Raw genomic sequence first — 11,393 nt, 5'->3', positions numbered from 1 at the left:
GGGCAAAAAATGGAGCTAAATAAAGGATCCCAACATTTCAAGTGATCCTTAACTAAACAAAGTGATCCCTTAACTAAAACAAAGTGTTGCCTCATTGGGGATTCTTTTAGTATTTGTGTTACTTTTTTTGCACAATTTCTTAATATCCAGATTTCTATGGGAATTTGTTATTTTTGAAGCCATTGGGATCCTATGGCTTTCACTCAACATTAGCTGGAGTATTTTTCCACATCTCTGCATCAAATGTGTTACTCTGTCTCACATCTTCAGACTTCTTACCAAAGTAGTCACAATTTAAATGTCAGTTTAACATCCCAAATCTCACAGAACATTTGCACACAGTATTACATAATAGTGAAAACCAGTTTACATCCCATCTATCTTGGCTTTGAAAATGAGCTTTAAGTCCAAGTAAGACCATTAGGATCAGAGTATATTACAATTAGAAGGTTGTAAAATGAGGTTAGCCACCAGGAGCAAGCAGGAATTTCTGTCCAGTAAAGAAAGACTCTTCAATCCACTGTTCATTCCCAACTTTTATGTAAATCATTGTAATCCAGTCTGAAATCAGTGTCCAGTTAGGACTGAGACTGGTTTTACACATGCTCAAACTTTCCTAGACCTTTCCTAGTATCATAAGGATACAACAAAGGGATCCTCAAAAGTTTTTGAATTTAATTATTGCCTGAGGATTCTAAAAATAGAACTTGAAAGTGCAGGTCAGAAGTACCTTTATCACATGATCTACATTTTCAGTTTCAGACAGAAATACAGCAAGGAAAATGCACTATGTTTTCATGGTTTGCTTCGTTTCATACATACCCAACACACTGCAATCAGAAATATTTTTTTCCTATGTAGACAAGTCTATATCTTGCACAGATTTCCTCAAATGCTGCAATATATTAGCATAAATCAGATTTGTTGAAAAAACCTTTTTACACTTTAGAAGTTTTTAAAATAGGAATAGAGACTCATGTATATGCTGGAGGGACTGTTCAGATGTATGAATCACTGCTTCTAGAAATCCATTTAGGTACAGATTCATAATGTCTCAATGATCTTTCTTGAAGCTCTACTGATGCAATGAGAAGCTCATGTTCCACTCCCTTCCTATTGTACCAGATATCCTGTGCCAACCATTTTAAAACCAAAAGAAACCTTTGTTCTTGCTGAGATGCTTCAAGGATTATACTTTTGCCAAGACAATCATTAGCCCTTGTGGTAACCTTCTGCATTTAATGGACTCCTGAAGTGACCTCAGGGGTCACCTGTACAACCTGAGCTGGTTTCACTCCTCACATTTTGGAGTGGAAAAATAGAAGTCAAAGTTCACTAGTAAACCAGTCTTGTATGTAAAGATTTGTAGATTTGCAGCTGAACAGGACTGGCCAAACAACCTTCAAATGTTTCAGCAGTTTGTGCACTTCTATGAAACCAAATCTGGAATTACATTGATAAAAACTTGATGCTAGGAACCAATATGTGCTACATATACTATTTCTAGCCCATAAAGCTGTAGGAGGACAAAGTTTCACAGGGACCAGAACTACTTTGCAGATGGCATAGGCCCAATTATAAAATTCCTGGACACATTTTGTTCTGCCTAGTTTAGTTAATTGCTTTGATACACTGAAGCATGAAATCCAGACCTTTTCCAAATAAGGGCAGTTTTTCAGAAATTGGGTTTGTGTCATTTCCCCACAGCTTATTAAAAAGTATTACTCTTAATGCTTTTGTTGAGGGTTTTTGCTTGGGTTTTTTTAATAACAGTTAGTTATATGTGCATGTCATTTTGCAATGGTTTCCACAACAATTCTGCCACGCTTAGTGTTAGGATACATGTTCATAGGCACCTTGTTCAATTAAGTAGATACACATGAAGTTATTATCTCTAATTTATCCTTTGATTTTAATATTGTAATGATTGCTGATCTGTGTGTTGTGTAATGTGGAAAAATTATATTTGCTATAGCTATGTTAATAGTGAATTTGCATTATCTCAGGTTTTAAATGGCTCCACAAAAGTAGTTTTATCTTAGAATTTTGCTGTTTTTGAAACCCCTAAGGTCTACCTCATATTTAAAACCTGCTGTTTTAAATACTTCCTTTTACTGCTCCTATTGGAAATAGTCATAAATATGTTTCTACTGCTTGAGTATTTGATGGCTTAAATGTTCTAGAAATAATGATACATTTTTCATTTCTATAGGTCACCAATAATATCCTGTACACTGCTCTGAATCATCATTCAGTTCAGTTAATTGGGGTTTGAGAAATGTTATTTTCTCATGTCAGGATATTCTGACCTGAGTAATTACTGGTACAATTTCCATTCTAATATCACAAATCCCATTATGAGCAATAACACAGCTCCTCAATATATTGCTGAAAGAAAAAAAAATATTATTCATGTTGAGTAGTATATGAGACAGTATTTTCAAAGAGTGTCTCAATCACCTGTCGGTTACCACCAGAGAGGCAAAGGCTTACTTGAATAATTATGATTTCTCAGTATCATTAAAACCAGAAAATTGTTGTTTATGACATCCTAAGTAATTTGCAAAATGTTATTTAAAGCTTTGCTGCAATTTACCTTAAGACACTGCTGTGACATGGTTGACTAGAAGTTTCCTACATAAAGCAATTTAAAGGATTTCTGTGAGTGTATTATCTTGCCACATAACATGACCAAGTAGCTAAGTCACAGAGCTAAAAACATTACCAGGCAAACAGCTGCCCCCACTCAGATGTACACCTAATTACTAGACCTCTCAGACAGCACTCTCCAAACAGTTTTAACAGAGACAATTTTCCTCTTTTGTCTCCTGTTCTGCTTGGTTCTGTTCTTGATCAATAGATACAAATTCCACCACAGATCACCAGTGGAGTCAATTAACTACTTTACATTTGGCCCAGCCTATTAATTGCAGTCATGCCTGCTTCACAAAGTAAGCAAATAGCAATTAAAATTTTCTACAGTTCTTCTTTCTACTTCTTTCTCTCCAGATGTAACTGACTGGATAAATCCCTGTGAGTCTGCCACCTAAACTCTAACACTCTAACACTGTCTCTAACACTCAGGAGACCTAGAACCAGGAGTAAAACATCCACCAAGAAGTCCCTCCAAGTCTCAAAGTACTGCCTCACAGCAGCTCTCAGATTGCAGAATTTATTTCAAAGAAAATCTCACACCTCTAACAAAGCTTTAGGGAAAAAGGCCGACATGTGCATCAGGCTTTGCAGACAGAGGCTCCAGGGAGCATCTCAGTCTTGGGGAGAACTTGATAAAAGAGGTTGTTTTGCTTGCTAGATAGGAAAACTTGTGAAGCAGGAAAGCTTTCTAAGGGGCCAGTGTTCTTAGTTGGTGGGTCCTTCACAGAAAGAAGCCCTTTGGGATGACTGGCAGCACAGCTTCCCACCAGCTCCGGCGTACAAGGTTTTCAAGGACAGCAATGATTCATCTCCACATGGGCAATGCAAGTTGTCTGGGGGAATTGGAAGTCTTATAAGAACTGTTTGAAAATGCACGCTGACCTGCCTTGTTGTTATAAATTAGTATATTTTGAAAGCAGATACGTGGCACATTATTTTCAGACTCAGTTTCTCCTGCAGTCATTATATTTGTGAAACAGCACCTGTAGGAACAAAACATTGCTATTTATAATTCTGCTCTCTGTCACATAAACAAATCCTCTGCCAAATCCCTAACAATACTGTGTAACAAAACAGAGCAAATAATGCTGCAAATTTAATTTAAGCTAATACAGGCAGCACTAAATGAGGTTCTGGTCATGGCTGATTTTACTTCTCTGTAATCTGCAGCAAGTCACTTGGTCCTTTGGTTTCTTTCCCCCTTCTGTAAAATCTAGACTAGGAAGGGTAATGTAAACAAGGCAGAAATTCAGATTAGAAGTACAAGTAGTCTCAGAATTTTGGAACTGAACTGTCTGAAATGTTAATGTTTTGATCTAGCTACAACAGAACAATGCACAGCTGTGTACTGTGATATTCTTGGAGCTGCAAGTATCTTGGCTGCATTAGGGATATTTTCTGGTGGTAGCTGAAGTCTAAAAAGGCTCACTGGGAAATAAAAGTCAGATCTGTAGAAAGTGGTTGGCTTGAAAAGTGTTCTCCTGGGACAGAAATGCAGCCAATGACCACAGTATGGATAACTGAGATTCTGAAATGTTCTGGATGCATCCTGGAACAAATCATCTATTTGGCCAACCTGGACACATCCAGTATGTTAGCTGGATTGACAGTCTCCTCTTCTAACCAAATCCCACTTTTCACTTGACAAACTGGAAAAGATTTTTCAAAAGTAAAATGTTTCCCAAAAAGTCACAACTAGCAGAATCTGGAAATGCTTATTGTCTCATAAAAATAACACCAAATGGTTTTGGTTTTTATTTTTTTTTTTTATAATAGTTTGTATAATTTTTTCTGTTCTATAAACTACCCTGAAATGCTTCTGAGAGAAGGCTACATGGTAGCTAATTCCAGAAAATACATAAAGTCCGGAATAAAATTTTGTAATAAACTGTCTGGTGCAGTCAGGCTGCATCATAGCATGTTTTCTATCTCAGAGCCTTTACATCTAATTCTCTGTGTGGAATAAAGAAAATGAAGACAAAACTTTCTATGGAAGATAACTACTTTTCTAAGGTAAAATTACCTCATTTTAGATAGTTTTCTCTGCAAACCTTTCTGCACTGTTACTTGAATGCAAATTCCAGTTTTCTATAATACCAATGTTCTTTAATGGAACTGAAGTTGACTGTGACATTTCAAGAAATGTTCATGTAAATTACGTCTTCACAAAGAACACAACCTCTCAGCCTAAACTTGAATGATGCCAACTAACCCAGAAGAGAAACATGCTGTTACTGAAAGCAGAGAGATGAAACAGGAGCATTATTGTCAGGCATTCATAATGATGCCAAGGTTAGGAATGAACAGAGTCTTTCTGTGATTTATTCAACTGATAATAAAAATTAGCCTTAATGCAATAAGACTCCCAAGTGCTATAGGTGGAGCCAATAGCATTGGGCTCCTGTGTTGTAAAGCAATTGAGGGGGAAAAATACGTTAAGAAAGTTTCTGAAAAGCAGCCTCAGCCTGGTTTCTTTTTTCTGTAAATTTAGCCATGATGCTACTTAATATTTCATCTGAAATCCTTGGCTAAATGGAAATACTTTTATTCTGATTCCTCTGCTACAAAGTATTAGTATTACCCCAATTGGTAATTGACTTTTGGCAGCTTTATTACAGCTTAGTTAATCTTGCAAAAAAAAGAAATATAGTACAAAGCTTACAGAGATGGGTGGTATTAAAATAATTAAAAATTGCAGTCATAAATAATTGAATATCTGTGTTGTGTATTTAAGTAAGTGGTCTTTGAATAACTTATGTTACTGAGTTCTAAATTACTAGAAAATTCCCAACATTTTCTAATTTAAGCAAACATGGTGAACTAAGTATATAAATTCTCACTATTTCTTTTTCTGAGTTGTTGGTGTTTTCTTTGTTTATTTGGTTATTTGGTTTTGTTCTGTCCAGGATACTGGAAGTCACTGGTTTCTGAGTCAGTTCCTATTGCATTATCTAAAATAAAGTTTTGCCTCCTTCTAGCCATCACAATGGCAAAATCTTAAAATAAATTGCTAAGAAATTGCCAGTGTGATCTACTTGTCACACTCACTTTCTAATTTCACAATGATGCATAATGACATGGTGCAGTCAGATTACAAAAAACATTAGGATTGGAACAGGAGATATTAGAAACTCTTTATAAAGAAGGCAGTACTTTTACAGAATAACAAAGCATCAGCTTTTTCTTTCAAAATAGCTAATAAAATTTTCTTCTGAGAAACTGTGATAAATAGCTGCAATTTAAGTTTGTGTAATTCTCCCTGATTGACTCTAATGAGTCTCAATTTGTCTTGTAAACTGAATACTTAATTGCTGTGTTCAAAATGACATCAGGTTATTACAGTGTTCAGTACATCTAAGCCAAAAAGTTATTAACTGGCTGATTTGCAAGCCTAAAGGGACTTCAGCCTCTCTATTAGATAATACATTATTTATAATTTAGGGTTATGGAATTGTCTCTGTCTGGCTCCCTGTGGCTTATAAAATAAGCTGCCAGTAATTAAGATTTCCACCACTGACCACTAGTGGCTTCCAGCAGAATTCAGCTGGAGAAGGCGAAATGCACAGAACACTGCTAAGCAAATTTTAAGAGATGGATGAGAAAAAGCATGTGTGCTTCTTTGAAATTTGGGGAAATTGAGGCATGAAAAGCATAAAATCTCATTTTATGAGACTCTGCTTCACCTGGCACTTTGTTCTGCAAGGTCCTCCCTCTCATCATTTTCTTCTAACATTCTCCAGACACTTGGATATGTACTGCTGAGGTTCATCCATCTGGGTGAGGAGGAGTTTCAGCACCCAGTGCACTCCTTCCTCTCCAGGTAGGTTATTCCTTCACCTATCAGTTTTTCAGGCAGCTTTCTAAGAGTCCATGTCACTTATCCCAACAGGATAGAATTCATTGCAAACTACAATACCCATTGTGTTTAACATACAGCTAAAAGAGCTGGAGCTGTTTGCAGGAGCCAGCAAGTGAAGCAATAGTCCCAGACACAGGAGAGGAGGTCCCTTGCACTCTCCCTTTGGCAGGAACAAACAGGGACAGGGACTTCTTCCTCCCCTCTGAGCATCCAAACCACCAGACTGAGGGCTTTTTCCTGCACAGGTCTCCTCCACATCTTTCCTTGTGAAGCTGTGAAGAAAACTGGCTAGATTGCCTGAAGTGGGGAGAAGCCCTTGGTTCTCATCTCTGCTACAAAACCTGCTTCAGCAATTTCTCCAGAGGCCTTTTGTAGCAGCAGAACCTCTTTGGGGTGACTGGAAGAGTGTGACTGTGCCACATGACTAAGCAGTGCTCGTTTGCACCACCCAGTGCTGTCTGCACTCCCGCCAGGAATGCCGTACCAGTTTTATCTCAAAAAGGCTTAGGAAGGGTTGCAGCAGAGCAGCAGGACATTCATCCTTGCCACCCTGGGAAGAAGCGGGATTTAAGACGCAGTCCAGCTATTGCAAGAGGCATCTCTCTGCAGTGCTGCTTATTTCACACCATGTAAGCAAAAGGAGCTCAGCTGCTGAAACAGGCTTTTGACCACTGTAGGGACCACATGTTCTATTACCTCTAAGAGCCATGATATTTTTAAGCATTTAGACTTCAGATACTTATCCAGAGCTAGGGAGGATGAAATGGTCCTCTGCAGACAGCAAGTACATGGAAGTCTTATTTAATTTGTGAGATTTAAGATTGTCATCAGATTTCAAGCTGAATTTCACTTGCAGGGGGGATGGTGGCAGAGCTAAGTAAGAAAACACACCCCAATTTCCCTGTTCTCACATGTGCCCAGACAGACCAGGCTAGTCATGCTATATTTCTGTGTAAGTGATTGTGGAGGATTCAAGACTGTTAACTACTTTAATAAATATCCATTTTCCCCACCTTTTTAAATTCAGTTTTTGAGACATTGTTCTTGGTCAGCTGTGTGACAGCAAGTCTGTTAATCAGCTAGGCTGGCCAAAAACCAGGTGCCAAACACATAACAAATAAAGGATTAAGAGCTATCCATCAATACACCTACTTTCTTCCAGACCTGCAGGGCTCCTTGCAGTCAGAATCCTTTAAAATCATAGAGGGGGAAAAATGGGGAGAGAAAATAGGTGTTTATTTGAGAATATTTTGTCCATGAGATTCAAGAGATTTTTCTCTCTTACAAAATTTGTGCCTTCAGTTAATCTGCAAGATCAAAAGCATGGTCCATTCATCTCTCAAGTCACTGAGGATAATGAAGGGAATCAAAGAGAAAGCAACACAAGGCATTGGAAATGAGAGGGTAGTTTCTGTCCCAGAGCTATTTTATTATAGTGGTTATCCTGCAGTAGGCTTCAGAAATGACAAGCTGCTCACTAAATCCCACAGAAAGTGTGAGACTAAAATCTCTGAAGGTATCCAGGGGCAGAAGGATAAAAAATAAGTCAGGGCCAGCTGTTATGTATAAAACAACCCCCTCAGCAGGATATGAGTATTCTAAGCCTCTAACATCTGGGAGTCTGAGAGAAAACAAAGTGGTTCCCACTTCACACAACAGCCAGTCAGCCTCCTGGCTAATAAATCCTCGACAAATGCATAGCCCAGGCATTTAGCAAATATCTCCAAATTAGGGTTTATGAGGAGGGGCAGTCCCTTCACAATGTTCTTTGGAACACAAGCCCACAACAGCTGGCACTGGGAATTGTTAGCACAAGCCAGCTGGGTATGTGCAGCCTTCATAACCTAACCTATGAAATCTTGGGAAGGGAGATGGATCTGTGGAAGGCTGATGGGCCAAAATCCCAGCAGTCAGGTGACATGACAGCTCTTCCAACCTCTGCTAGAAGCACACACAGTTTCTCTATCCTCAGCTGAGCACTTTGGATAGAGAGAAGTCCCTCCAAGGCTGACAGCAGCAAGTTTTATTCAATACTAAGCAAAAGTAAGCGATGCAACAGCAGGTACCTGCTGGGATGCATCATGCTTACTTACAGAGATTGTAATTGTTACAAGGTAATTGCTGTGCTTTTAATTCTTGGTAATTTTGTTTTGGCTCCTCTCTCCTGATTTGCATGCAGAGCACAGGTCTCTAACAGGAAAAATTGTGTGAGTTATGGAAAAAACCTAAGCAAACAGCCTCTTTTCTGGTAAATCAGCTGTACTCAGAAAAGTATTTCTTGCAAAACACCATTATGCTCCAGATTGCTTAAGAATTATATAACACCTTAAAATTCTTATCAAATACAGTAATTTTTACTTCTTTTGTTTTATAAAAGATTACTGACATATCAGTCCTTTAGAGTAAGCATTGCAAATGAATGTCAACACTCTGCTTTTCATGCTGAATGAAGTATTGATTTACACCACCAATCTGTGGGCATGGTTGGGTTTGGCTGACCCCGAGGTCTATTTAATCCTCCTCCAACAGTCTTTGATGTTCCAGTGTACTTTGGGGTAAGGAATAATGAAAATTGCAGCACAAACACAAAATAGTCTGCCCATCTCCTACATCACTTTATATAGAAGATCACTTAGCCTGTATACAAAACCTCTTATTCTTCAAAGCATGAGAAATTTAAATTCTTTCTAAAATTAATTATTTGTATCAACTCTTGGTGATCTATGGCAACTTTGAGGAACAGGAAATATTTACAGGAACAGGAGGCATGCAGTAACCCTTGTGAAAGAAGCTGCCGTATCAGCATGATTCTGAATTTACAATAAGTACAACATTCCTCATCATTGATTGCTCCATTCCTGGGAAAGCAACTTGCAAAGTCCTGACAATTTCTCTTTGCATCATCAGGCATCAATAACACTGTTAGCAGCACCATTAACCTTCTGTGGCCTTGGCTTAACAGTGCTCAGTGCCAGATCCAGAGCACAGCTGACTGAAGCAGAACCACACCAGAACCAAGAAGCCCAAATTCAAGGACCCATTCTGGTCAAAATCCTTCCTCCCAACCTCCCAGCTGTAAATACCTAGCCTGCCTCCCTTGGTGGGACTTAATTTGCAGCTATTGACAAGCTGTGTGAACATGGCAGTCCTGCCCCCATTACTCCCTCCAGTCAGCAGCAGCTGGGGCAGTAGCACGGCCCAGCCCTCTCCAGCCACCAGGGCGCAGAGCAGGGACTCAGCCAGAGGCCTGTGCCACCTCCATTCCAGCCTGCAGAGGTAGCTTTGCCCATCCCTTGGGCAACTGCTGCCAGCTGCTGACCCCACTGAGAACAAGAGTGATGGGGACAGGTCCTCTCTGCTTCTCCCATCGCCTGTTCAGGCTGGCAGTGGCAGGTCAGCTGTCTGCTGGTAGGGAGAGACAGATGTGCCCCTAAGCACAAGATGCATGTACCTCAGGAAGCTGAGCAGAAGCTGATTGGGATTTCCCAATCCCCTATTCCACCCCACCATAAACTTGGCTCAAACTGGGCTTCTGTGCAGCTGAGAAAGGCTCGGTGCAGGCCACGAAGAGAGAGAGAAAAAAACAACAGAGAGAAAAGAACCTGCCCATGGCCCAGGAAGAGGGGCTGTGCTTGGAAAAGGGACACACACCCACCCTCTAACCTACATGCCAGGGGATGCTTAAGCATTTTGCATGAGAGAGCACACAGACTAAGGGTATAAACAAGCTAAGTCCCTTTGTGGAGTTGAGCAGTGTTTTAAACCACTGAGACTGCACACATCTCTGCTGGAATTTAGTTAATTTATTCAATGGTGCAGAAAAGAATACAGAACCGATCATCCCCATGCAGTGCTGAATTTTCAAGGTTGACAGAATTTATACTGCACAAGGAAGTGATGCTTTTCAGAACTGAAGTGAATTTTATGGCTCCCAATATACCTTTGTTTACTTCTTTTATTTAAACTGCCTTAATCCAACCCTTGAAATTATACACATTTTGATGGAAAGCAATGGACAAGGCTCACACCTGGCTGTGAGCCATTGCTAGAAAGAACACAAAGAGCTGGACATGGTCTTTGGTCTGAAGTAGTGGTAACATTCATTCATCTGCTCTCCTGGCTGCCCAGATACAGACCTTGAAGCATCCCTTAAATACATCACTTCAAACTTCATAATGTCTTGGCACATCTCTCTACAAAAATCAGTAGGTAGCTTTAAAAAGACATTTGTATCTTTCCATATGGGTTTGCCAAAACCCAGGCATGAGTAATTATATAGTGTTTTAGTGCTACTACTCAGAAGTTCACCATCAAAAATTTAATTATTTAATCTGTAATAAAAAGTACGTGGGTGCAGGTTTTTTAAGGCAAACACTGTACTTCAGGTATGTCCCTTTAAATGGGACTTCAGAGTATGTGAGGTTGTTTACCCAAGCTTTTACTTTTTCTCAGTCGATTTTTACTCAGTTGCTGGCATGTTGTCTCCCTCACTCATTTTGGATTATGTTATTTTCTCCTCAAAGTTTTAAGACTTATCAGCTCCTTCACATTTCTTGCATCTGAAAATGAGGCTGAAAAATGCATGGAATCCATTCTATCTACTCTGCTGCAGAGTTTGGTCATTTGTTATTCGTGTGCATAGCTGCTGACTCCTTTTGGCAAGACTCAGCTTTACCTGTGCCTGAGAAACAGGACTGAGGGATTCAAGCAACTGCAGAAAAACAGGCAAACCCAACATTCATTTGTTTGGCAGACCATAATAATTTCTTGGCTGTTAAAATAAATATCTAAGTTTCAAGAAAGACCAAAGAAACTGAGAGCATTTTGGAATGGAAAGTTAACAGAGCATTAAATGAAAGGTGGTAGAGAAATAGGGACA

This window comes from Melospiza melodia, chromosome 3 (genome assembly GCF_035770615.1).
Source record: "Melospiza melodia melodia isolate bMelMel2 chromosome 3, bMelMel2.pri, whole genome shotgun sequence".
NCBI classification, from domain to species: Eukaryota; Metazoa; Chordata; class Aves; order Passeriformes; family Passerellidae; genus Melospiza; species Melospiza melodia.
Note: the sequence above shows the minus strand (reverse complement) of the source record.